Raw genomic sequence first — 11,294 nt, forward strand, 5'->3', positions numbered from 1 at the left:
CCTAAATCTGCTAAAAGTCCTTCGTTCAAAGCAAGCTTTAAATGACATTCTAAAACAAAATGTAGCTGTAAAATCAGATGCACAAATGAATAAACTGTCGCTTCAGCCAGTGGAGCATAAAGGACAACTGACCTGCTATCATGAATCCTCTGGGGCAGTGAGCGATGAAGTGCTTAGGATAATGTTTATGGAGCCGGTAGTCTTTCTCACTCCGTGACCGAGTGCGATCGGAAGCCCGGTCCGAGAATTCAGAACTGGGCCATGCCCTGCGCAAAGTGGTGCTGCGTGTTTTTTTCATGATTAACGCAGCCGGCACCGGCTCTGATATCAAACCTCTGAGATCAGACTTCGGACATGGCGAGATACCGTCTTTATCCACCTCTCTCCTCTTCCACAGATGCACGAGTTGTAAATTGATTGCGGAATCCCTTAGGAATGGTTTCGGGTCCTCCCGGTCTTGAATCGGTCAACTGCAGATGCATCCAGCAACGCATCACCCTCCACACACCTAATCCTGGCTTACGCTTTCTGGCTTCGAGTGCAAACAGAGGCACACACGCACACGACTCTCACATGCTCGCCGATCGCAGTGGCATGTGGATGGAAGACGAGGAGGTGTGTGGGAGTGGAGGGAGGAAGGGTACGAGGGGACTCATGTGGGAGAGATGGAAGGAGGGGATTTAGAGGGGTCGGAGTGGGGGGCTGCGGGGTTTTCGCACCGTGAGAAGAACCCTAGATTCAGACAAAAGATCAATTCAGCCGGGCTTCACTCCACTAGCGCAGAGCTGCCGAGACAAAGGAGACCTCCAAAAACAAATTAGACTTTTAAGACCAGAAACCACGGTGGAGACAAAGTCTTCGTGTGCAGGGCAAGGGGTCCTTCAACCGTGCAGAAATGACAAGCGGGAAAAAAAGAGTGTATGTAGGAGACACAAGATCCAAGTCCTCCCCCTTCTCTGATTCAAATCCAATTCTGGAAAGCGCTCAGTCTGTTAAGAAAAATAGCATGTCACATAGAGAGCCACTTGGCCGCATTGAAAGACTGATGCAGAAGATAAACACTGATGCGAACGCACGCGTCCTTGCTGAAGAACAGTCCGTCTTCTAGTCTTTCTCCAGGCTGTGTTGTCTGACTTGCACCGAGCGCTCGTAAACGCTTTCCAGCTTTCGCCTGTGCACGCTGATGATTTGAGGAGCTGTCCGTCTTCAGACTTGTTGATCCAGTCAGGGTGCGCTTCTCGCCACAAAGAGACGGCGAGAGAAAGCCCTGAAGGTTCTCACTTTCTGGCAGTCGGCCCAGCCTATAGAAACCCTGCGCTTTATTTACATACGCTGCCTCGCGAGCTCCCTAGACAGTCAAACCGTCGCAGTAAGGATCGTGTGAGAAATGAGGACGAGGAGTCCCTTATCTAGAGACGAATGACAAAAGAGTTAAGGCTTGCTGTGCCTCTTCCAAAAGAACTTATTTTCTCTCTCTCTTCTCTCTCCGCTTTTTTCACTGAAAATCCCTCTTTCCTCCAGGCAGAGTCATTCACAATTCCCACTCGCTCCCGTCAGTTGAAGCACCAGCTGCAAGAGAAATTCCTCTGGAATGCAATTAAAGAGATCCCTCCACGGCAGCACGAGCGGGAAAAAGGGGGTTCGGGGAGCAGCGTGGAATGGTGAATGGAGATCTCTCTCTCCCGCCCGCCCTTTCTCTCTCTCGCTCTGTCATGCTGTCATCCCTCCCTACCTCTCCTGACAGGATCGCAATCGCGCAGCTGTTTGAGAACACAGCCAATCACTCCATGGCGGCAGACGGAGAGAGAACGCGACAGGATCTCTCTCTCTCTTTCATGAGAGAGGGGGAATACGAAAGTCACAAAGATATCACCAAAAAGCTATATGCTGAACATTTCAGAGTGAATGTTCTTTTATATATTAGAAGCGCATATAGTATCAGTCAAAAGTTTTTGAACAGTTTTTAATGTTTTTAAATAAGTCTCTTATGCTCACCAAGCCTGCATTTATTTGATCCATTACTTTAAAAAAAATCACTATTTAAAATATTCTGTGATCAAAGCTAAATTTTCAGCATCATTACTCCAGTCTTCAGTGTCACATGATCCTTCAGAAATCATTCTAATATGGTAATTTTTTCAGGATTCTTTGATGAATAGAAAGATCCAAAGATCAGCACTTATCTGAAACAAAAGGCTTTTATACACTATACCATTTAAAAGCTTGGAGTATGATTTTTTTTTTTTTTCCGGACAGAAATTATAAAAATAATATTTTATTTAGCAAGGATGCTTTAAATTGATCAAAAGTGATGATAAAGACATTTAATGTTACAAAAGATTATTGTTGTTCTTCTAAACTTCCTATTCATAAACGAAACCAAAAAAAAAATACTTAGCAGTTTTCAACATAAAAATAATAAATGTTTTTTGAGCAGCAAATCAGAATATTAAAATGACTTCTGAAGGATCATGTGACTGGAATAATGATGCTAAAATTGCCAGCTTTGAAATCAAAAGAATGAATTACATTTTTAAATATATTTAAATAGTAAACAATTATTTTAAATGGTGAAAATATTTCAAAACTTTGGATCAAATAAATGCAAGCTTGGTGAAGAGACATCTTTAAAAAACATTAAAAATCTTACTGTTCTCCAAACTTTTGACTGGTAAATATATTTATACATATATTAAGTAGTGGTGGGCCGTTATCGGCGTTGACGTGCTGCGTTAACGTGAGACTCTTATCGGGCGATAAAAAAAATATCGCCGTTAATCTGTTCTCAAAGTTGGGTTGGGAGCTGGGTCTAAACTACGCAAGATATGATGACTTTCACCTTGATATTTTAGCGTGGATGACGTATACCTAGTCGAATTGCACTGTAGGGGGCGAGAACGAGTCTTCAACTTCTGTGAAATTACCACATCAAATGAGACGTGCAAACATGGATGCAGCTATGAAGCCGCTTCAGGGCAGTTGCGTTGCTAGACCCTTTTTACTGGGGCACGTGAGTTATAATTTACTTTGATAATCCCGAAATAAAGACATTAAACTCTATGCAACAACTGAATTGACGCTTCTAAAAGCAACGCAGTTTAATGGAAGACTATGCACGCAGAAATCCATGCCGGTGCGCGTCTGTGTATTTAACGGCAACACGCACGTCGTGCAGCCTTTTGCGCACAAGTACTTGGTTACACAAGTTTGTATAGGTAATTATGTTGTAAATGCAATTGTCAAGCAGTTTGTGGTGCATTTTGGAAACAGGAGATGAGCGCCTGGTCTAATGCGCCACCTGGCCCGTGGAAGACTTACTTTTAGTCATTATTTGGGTAGCACACATATTCTGAATGCCTTCAGCAGAATTCAAATTAGCCATTTTAATCTAGATTAATTCCAAAATTTTATCTAGATTAATCTAGATTAAAAAAATTAACCCCCCCCCCCCCCTAATATTAAGCATGTCTTTATCATTTAATTTAGCAACTATTCAATTTTAAACTAAGATTATTCTTTAATTTAAATTTTACCTGCTTAAAACTTTAAAACTAAAAGATTATCTACAAGAATATTATTATTATTACTATTTATGATGATGATGAAAATATGTTTGGTAATCTCTCGTGACATTAACTAGGTTTGTAATTTTCTAGTGAACAGAAAATGATGGCACACTATTTCCAACCAAGCTGTATTTTTGTCAAAAATATGCAATAAGTCACACAATATTTTTAAAAGCAAAAATGATTTAAATTCATTAAAAATTATACAAATTATATGTGTGCATTATCAAATTCTCTGAAATTAGTCATTTGAATCAGCCATTGAAAAATTTATCCAAAATGTTTGAACTACGGCTGGGGCGATATGGCAAAAAACAAACAAACAAAAAAAATCACAATAAATTCTTTCATAACAGTCGATATTGAGAATTATCAATACATTTCAAATGTATGTTATTTCTTTCAAGTTTACAGGCAGATATTTGCTCCTAGGTGAAAGTTGTAGAAACCAGATCGTTAATTGTGGTTAATCTACTCTTTATGGTCAGAACATGACAAACGCGTCACGTTTTTCGAGGAAAACTATATTGCAATAATTATCATTATTGTTTTATCACCCAGCCCCAGTTTGAACTGTTAATCCACAAAAAGGTATTAAACTCAATATATGTTTGCTTGTTTGTGACATTTTTTCCTGACCGTGTCCACATTGTTAGTCCACAACTAGTAAACGTGTTTAAGTATTATTTTCTAAAAGTCCACAGGGCCAATAGCGCCCACAGTTGAGGAACCACCCTAAAACACCAGGATCTCCTAAAGACACTGCGTGCATGAGATGTTTTTCCATTTTGTCCAGTATAATTTGGCTCTAGTTTTCAACAAACAGTATTTAACAAGGCCGCTCTGTCTCTCTGCTTCGTTCACCTCCGCAGGGCAGATCATTAATCAGAGGGAGGACTCCCTCTCTGTCCGGCCAAATGAGCAGCGAGAAACTAATGTTTTTCCAATAAGCCACAGATCAAAGGTCACCCATCCATAATAAAGCAGACCATCTTTCTCATTAATATCAACAATCTGTGCCCACGGCTTGCAGTGAACAAATTGGCATCAGCGTTTCCCGAATGGAAACAAAAGAACGAAGGTAATGATTCCAACAGTGGAACAAATAATGTCTAACTATTTATGATGAACTAAATGGTGTCTTTTGAGCTTCGGAAATGGTTTGGTCGAGCACTGATGCTTTGCAGGCCGAGGGTGTTGGGTTACAGAGCTCTTAATGGAACGCTATAGAGTCATGGAGAGCAGAAACCTGCTGTAGGTCAAATGCAACCTTGGCTCACTAGTGCAGACATTGCAGGAGTCTTGGCAAATGCAGTTTACAACTTTCCATGAGGTCTGGACAGTTTCGAGGAAGCCAACGCATCCGCTGTGGGTAGTTCTATCTAGTTTGATATAGAGGACGGCGCTAGCAACACTAAGGTAATGGATGTGATTCCCAGGGAATGAAAAGCCAAGCATATGAAAGTAAACGTATCATTGAGATTGTCAGCATTTGCATTTAACGTTCTCGGACCAATTGCAACACATCGACACCAACTGTTGTTTCCGAGTCTGCCAATAAAAACGTTCCACTGTCTGGACATCTTGGCATGACAGTTTTACTGGAAAACCCACTGCTGTCATTTCGTGCCTTGAAAACCCTTAATGCTTCATTCCTCCATGGCTCTCCAAGTCTGGTAATCTCCGGGCCGGGCCTACGGTGCCAGTTCTCCTTAGGTCTGAGTTCGCTTTTCCTGGGTCTGTTGTGGCTCATATTTCTGCTTGTGTTATGTCAGGGCCGCCAGTGATGACAGGAATGCAGACGAGGGCTCATGAAGCACATGTCTTTCCTTCCAGAGAAAGCTTACAGCGTGACCCTTAGAGGGTGTTAGCGAAGCGTAGCGCACTGCGGCGAAGCACAACACGCAGGGTGGCGGGTCAAAGGGGATCGAGTCTTAAAACAACAAATTGATAAAAACAATGATAATTGATAATGACAACGACAACAACGAATGGTGGGTCTTTGCATTGTGCACTTAGTATTAAATACACTGCCAGTCAAAAGTTTTGGAACAGTAAGATTTTAAACATTTTTTAAAGTCTCTTCTGCTCACTAAGCCTGCATTTATTTGATACAAAGTACAGCAAAATATTTTTACTATTTAAAATAACTGCGTTCTATTTGAATATATTTTAAAATGTAATTTATTCCTGTGATCCAAGCTAAATTTTCAGCATCATTCCTCCAGTCTTTAGTGTTAATCCTTCAGAAATCATTCTAATATGCTGATTTGCCATTACATTTTTATTATTATTATTAGATTAGATTTCTATTTCAGATAAATTATGTTCTCCTAAACTTTCTATTCATCAAAGAAACCTGAAACAAATTCTACTCAGTTTTTAACAAAATAATAATACAAATTTTTTGAGAAGCAAATCAGAATATTAGAATGATTTCTGAAGGCTCGTGTGACTGGAGTAAAGATGCTAAAAAGTCAGCTTTGAAAATCACAGGAAAAAAAATTACATTTTAAAATTTATTTGAATAAAAAAAAAAAAACACTTATTTTAAATAGTAAAAATGTTTAAAAATCTGACTGTTTTTGCTGTTCTTCGGATCAAATAAATGCAGGCTTAGTGAGCAAAAAGACTTTAAAAAAAACATTAAAATTCTTAAAAACTTTTGACTGGTAGTGTAAAACTAAGATTACTGAAGTAAAAAAAAAAAGAAACTCTTTTTACACCATTTTTCTTTTGGTGTACATGAATGAATGTAAATGTATGTTTGCTTGTTTTTTTTTAACCATTTACTTACATTACCATTAAAATTTTTGGGGCCATTAGGATTATTTATTTTACTTTTTTATGTATTTATTTGTTTAGCTTTTTTTGGACAGATTTTTATCAAAATTGATGATAACCAGAAATTTTTTTCAGCAGAAAATTTGCATATTAGAAAGATTTCTGAAGAATCAGTCAGTGACACTGAAAGCTGCAATAATTCAATTGAATAATGAAATTCTGCTTTTCTATCACTTTTGCCAACATTTGGGAGAATATCAGACGTGTATCAGTACATTGCATCCGTGCATTCGGTTTTAAAGAAACAGCCTAATTTAGTTACTATTGTCTGTGGCACTGCAACAAAAGAAAGACTGCTCTTGACTGAATCACTTTAGTAGCACTAATAAAGATTGAAGAATGAAGAATGTGGTAAACAAATTGTTCTAAAGAATACATAATTAGTCTAATTACTGTATATAACCATTGGTATTTTATTGAAAAGAAGACCATGTTCTTGTTTCTTAATGAGAAGTGGTTTCATTCAGTGTTGTTATTGACAACCATCTTAGATTTAGTCTTAGTCTTTTGGACTAAAATGCTTATTAGTTTTAGTCCAATTTTAGTCGACGAAAAGGCAAAAAGGTTTTAGTCTAGTTTTAGTCAAAAAAGGGGAAAAAGTCTTTAACAAATTATTGTAGGTCAGTAAGTATTTTGCTGTTGGGTAGTGTCACTTATAAGTTGTGAAAATAGCAGATCTATAGTTCAACACAATGTGAGCTTCCGGATCGACTATTTTCACCAATAATTACATTAATGAAGGAATGGTTTTAGACATATTTGAAATACACCCATAGGTCCTCTCGCCGTTTGCGACCACCCATCATGGTTAATCGTCTGTCTGAGTGCCAACAATGTGACGTGTTGAGCACATTGTGCGCTGCACACCAGGTGGTGGGCGTAACCAAACAGGGATAGAATGCTAAAACGGCTTGCCATACTAGTATGGCAAAGAGTATTTAATGCTAAAACGGCTTGCCATAGCGGCAGATACATTTTAGGTTGAAATGTCATGCGTTTTAAACGTCTGACGGACCACCCACTAACATTTTCGTCTATTCTCGTCTCGTCAACGAAAACACACACATGTCTCGTCATGTTTTAGTCATCAACGAGCCATTTTTATCTCGTCATCGTCTCGTTATCGTCATGAAAAAAGTGGCGTCAACGAAATGATTTCGTCATCGTCATCGTTGACGAAAACAACACTGGTTTCATTTCATTTTAATATAAAGGCATGTTGCGTGTCACAGCAGTTAAATCTGTGTCTATCATGATAAAAACCTTTATATCAAACCTATATGAGTTTGGTGATTTTAGAGAAATGCTTTTAAATAAATGCATTCCACTGTAACTAAACACATTCGATTTGAGCCGACTGAATCTCCTGTAGATTTAGTCGACAAAAATCTTATATTTAGTCGACTAAAACAATTCAGATGACTAAAATATGCCTAAGACTAAATCAAAAATTGCTGTCAAAATTAACACTGCAACTGACGCTGCCCAGAAAGGTAGTAATGCCATCATTAAAACAGTCCATGTGAAAAAATTTCTTCTTTTTTTTTTTTTTTTTGGTTTTCTTTGTTCACAAAAAGTATTCTCGTAGCTTCTTAACATTACAGTAAAACCACTGAAGTCACATGGACTATTTTGTCGATGTCCTTACTACCTTTCTGGGCCTTGAACGTGTCAGTTGTGTTGCTGTCTATGCAGTCAGAAAGCTCTTGGATTTCATCAGAAATATCTTAATTCGTGTTTGGAAGATGAACGAAGGTCTTATGGGTTTAGAACGACATGGGGGTGAATAATTAATAACAGAACTTTCATTTTTTTAGTGAACTATCCCTTTAATACATGTATAATGCAAATACCATGGCTTTTTATATGGCTTTCTGATTAATTAGTCCCATTAGCATCTAATACAATCACTTCAACTTGTTTCTGCCACAATACTTACGGCAACGGAAAGTCATATAAAGTGTGTTTCATCATTTCTAGATAATGTTTTTGGCTTCTCTCGAGCCATTGTCAGCTTGTTGCTGTCCTCTCTGAGTGACTGATCCCACACTTGTGCTGGGCTGCAGGTTTTTTTAATCCGCGAGGCTCACAGCACACACCAGTGGAGCTGCCAGAACCCCCCCATGCATGAGAAAAACGTGTTCTGAATTATCAACCCTGCCCCCCGCTTTCAAACCATACTGTTTTCTTTCTCTCTCACCCTCTTTTCTTCCAGGATCATCACAATCTCCTTCTCCCTCCTCGCAGCACCCCATACTGTAAGAAACACAGTGCTGATACTCCCACGCCAAACAATCCCAAACACGCCTCCATTAGTGAGTGTCAGAAAGCGCTCCAAGCTACACAGACAGCTCTGTTTGCCCATATTTAGGCCATTCCACCTACAAAAATACCACAAATCACTCTTACATTCACCATAGTAATGAAACAATTAGACAAGCTCTAGTCTGGCTATAGGAATCAGCGTGTTCAAACTAAGAAGTTACCTCTTATTTTACACCGGCCTGAACATGCAGTCACAGGTACATCCTGTCTTTGGATAAGGATTTCAAAAACACCAATACTCTGAAACAAAGTCAACACAACAGAAAAAGAGAAAATTATGTGGTATGTTATTGTATTTTTTTGATCCTGTGTTTGACTCTGCTCCCATAAGCAATGCATATTTCCTTATCTAAGCTTCAGTTGCTCATCAGCGCATTAGATAAGTGCACATGAGCTGAAATGGGTACATGTCCACAGCATGTCCACTGGTGTGGAAGAAACCCGTTCAATATCAACAAACCGCCAGAGGTCTGCTGCTTTAAAGAGAATCTGTGAAATGTACAGCCAGCGTGATTGTCTTCAGCATGCTTTTCGTTTTGCTTTTGACAACACTGAAAAACAAAGAAATGCTAGAATTTAAGAAATATAATACATAACTTCTCATTTAAATTGTTATTATGATAATACAGGGTAATTTACAAATAAAAAACAAAAACAAAACATAAAATATATATATAATAATAATAAAAAAATTAAATATGCCACTCAGTTTCCATTAAGAATCAAAAATTAAATGAAATGAAATTAAAATTAAATATGACACTCAGTTCCAATAAAATAAAATATGCCACTCAATTCCCATAAATAATATAAATAAATTAAAAAATAAATTCAACAAAAAATTTAATTAATGAAATAATAAAATAAAATATGCCACTCAGCTCCCATAAATAATAAATTACAGAAAAGAAAATAAGCTCGCATTAAATAACAATAATAATTACAAACAAAATATGCCACTCAGTTCCCATAAAGAATAAAAAAAATATGCCACCTAGCTCCTATAAAGAAAAAATAAATAAATAAGCCACACAAATTCCCATACAGAATAAAAAAATTAATATTAAAATTAAATAATAAATTATTAAATTACATTAAAAATTAGATAAAACAAAATTAATTATGCCACTCAATTCCCATAAAGAATACATGAATTAAAATTAACTAAATTATTAAATGAAATAAAAAAATATAATAAAAAAATCTAAAATTCCCATAAAGAATTAAAAAAAATAATAATAAATTAAAATAAAATGTCACTTAATTCCTATAAAGAATAAATAATAATAATAATAAAATTAGAAACATAAAATAAAAAATAAATAAACTAACATGAAAAAATATGCCACTCAGCTCCCATAAAAAGTAAAACTAAAAGAAAATAAATAAAATATGCGACTCATTTCCCATAAAGAAATGATTTTTTTGTATTAAAATCATAAAATGAAATGAAAATATTAAATTCAATAAAAAATAAATAAAAATATGTCAATTCCCATAAAGAATAAACATTAAATAACAAAATTAACTTAAAATAAAATGTCACTTAATTCCTATAAAGAATAAATAATAATAATTTTTTAAAAATGTATTAAAAAATTAAATTAAACATAAAATAAAAACATAAATAACATGAAAAAATATGCCACTCAGTTCCCATAAAAAAAGCAACTCAATTCCCACAAAGAATAAAAACATAAAATAAAATACTCCCATGAAGAATAAACCCTGCTAACCCTAACCTTCACACCAGTGGACACGTGTAATAAAATGTGCATGTGAATCTAGAGCTTGATTGAGAAACACTGATCTAGAACCAACTCTATTAGTGGCCCTTCACAATCTGACCAGAAATAATCAGCAGTAATGTCTGTTTACAAGAGTCCATTTAAGATGTGGTGTGTATTATGAAGACAAGATGGGAAAAACATGTTGTTCTTGATTCTACCGGCACAGGGTGAATGTTTTGGATTATAAAGTTGGTCTGAGGACATACTTCTGAAAAATGCAGTGTTATTTAAACAGAATGTGTTCTTTCCCTCATATATCAAACTATAAGCCTTTAAAGGGGCCAAACCATGGAAAATAGAAATCTTTATGCTCTTCTGAAATAAAATATTTTTATGTACTGTGAAATATTTACAACTTAAAGTTGCCTCCCTATAGTTCATCCAGATCACCTACAGCTACAGGTCATTCAGAAGTCATGCTGTGAAATCATTTACATTTACTCGACATGTTTCTAATCAAGACCTAAAACTAACAACACCTGCCAATGGGTGGTGACTTGAGAAAATAAACATTTATTTTATTATTTTAGTTCAATATTGTTACCACCCATTTCTTAAACTTTTTTTGTATTACTTTCATTTAATTCTTATTTTATACAACAAAGAGCATCTGTAAAATGTACAGCTAGTGTGGTTATCTTTAGCATGCTTTACAATTCGCTTTTGACAACACTCCAAAAAAAAAAAATGAAATAACATAACATGCCAATATGATACATAACTTCTCATTTAAACTTATTTCGACAATATAGGCTAATTTGAAAATAAA

The sequence above is a fragment of the Garra rufa genome, chromosome 16 (assembly GCF_049309525.1).
Source record: "Garra rufa chromosome 16, GarRuf1.0, whole genome shotgun sequence".
NCBI lineage: Eukaryota > Metazoa > Chordata > Actinopteri > Cypriniformes > Cyprinidae > Garra > Garra rufa.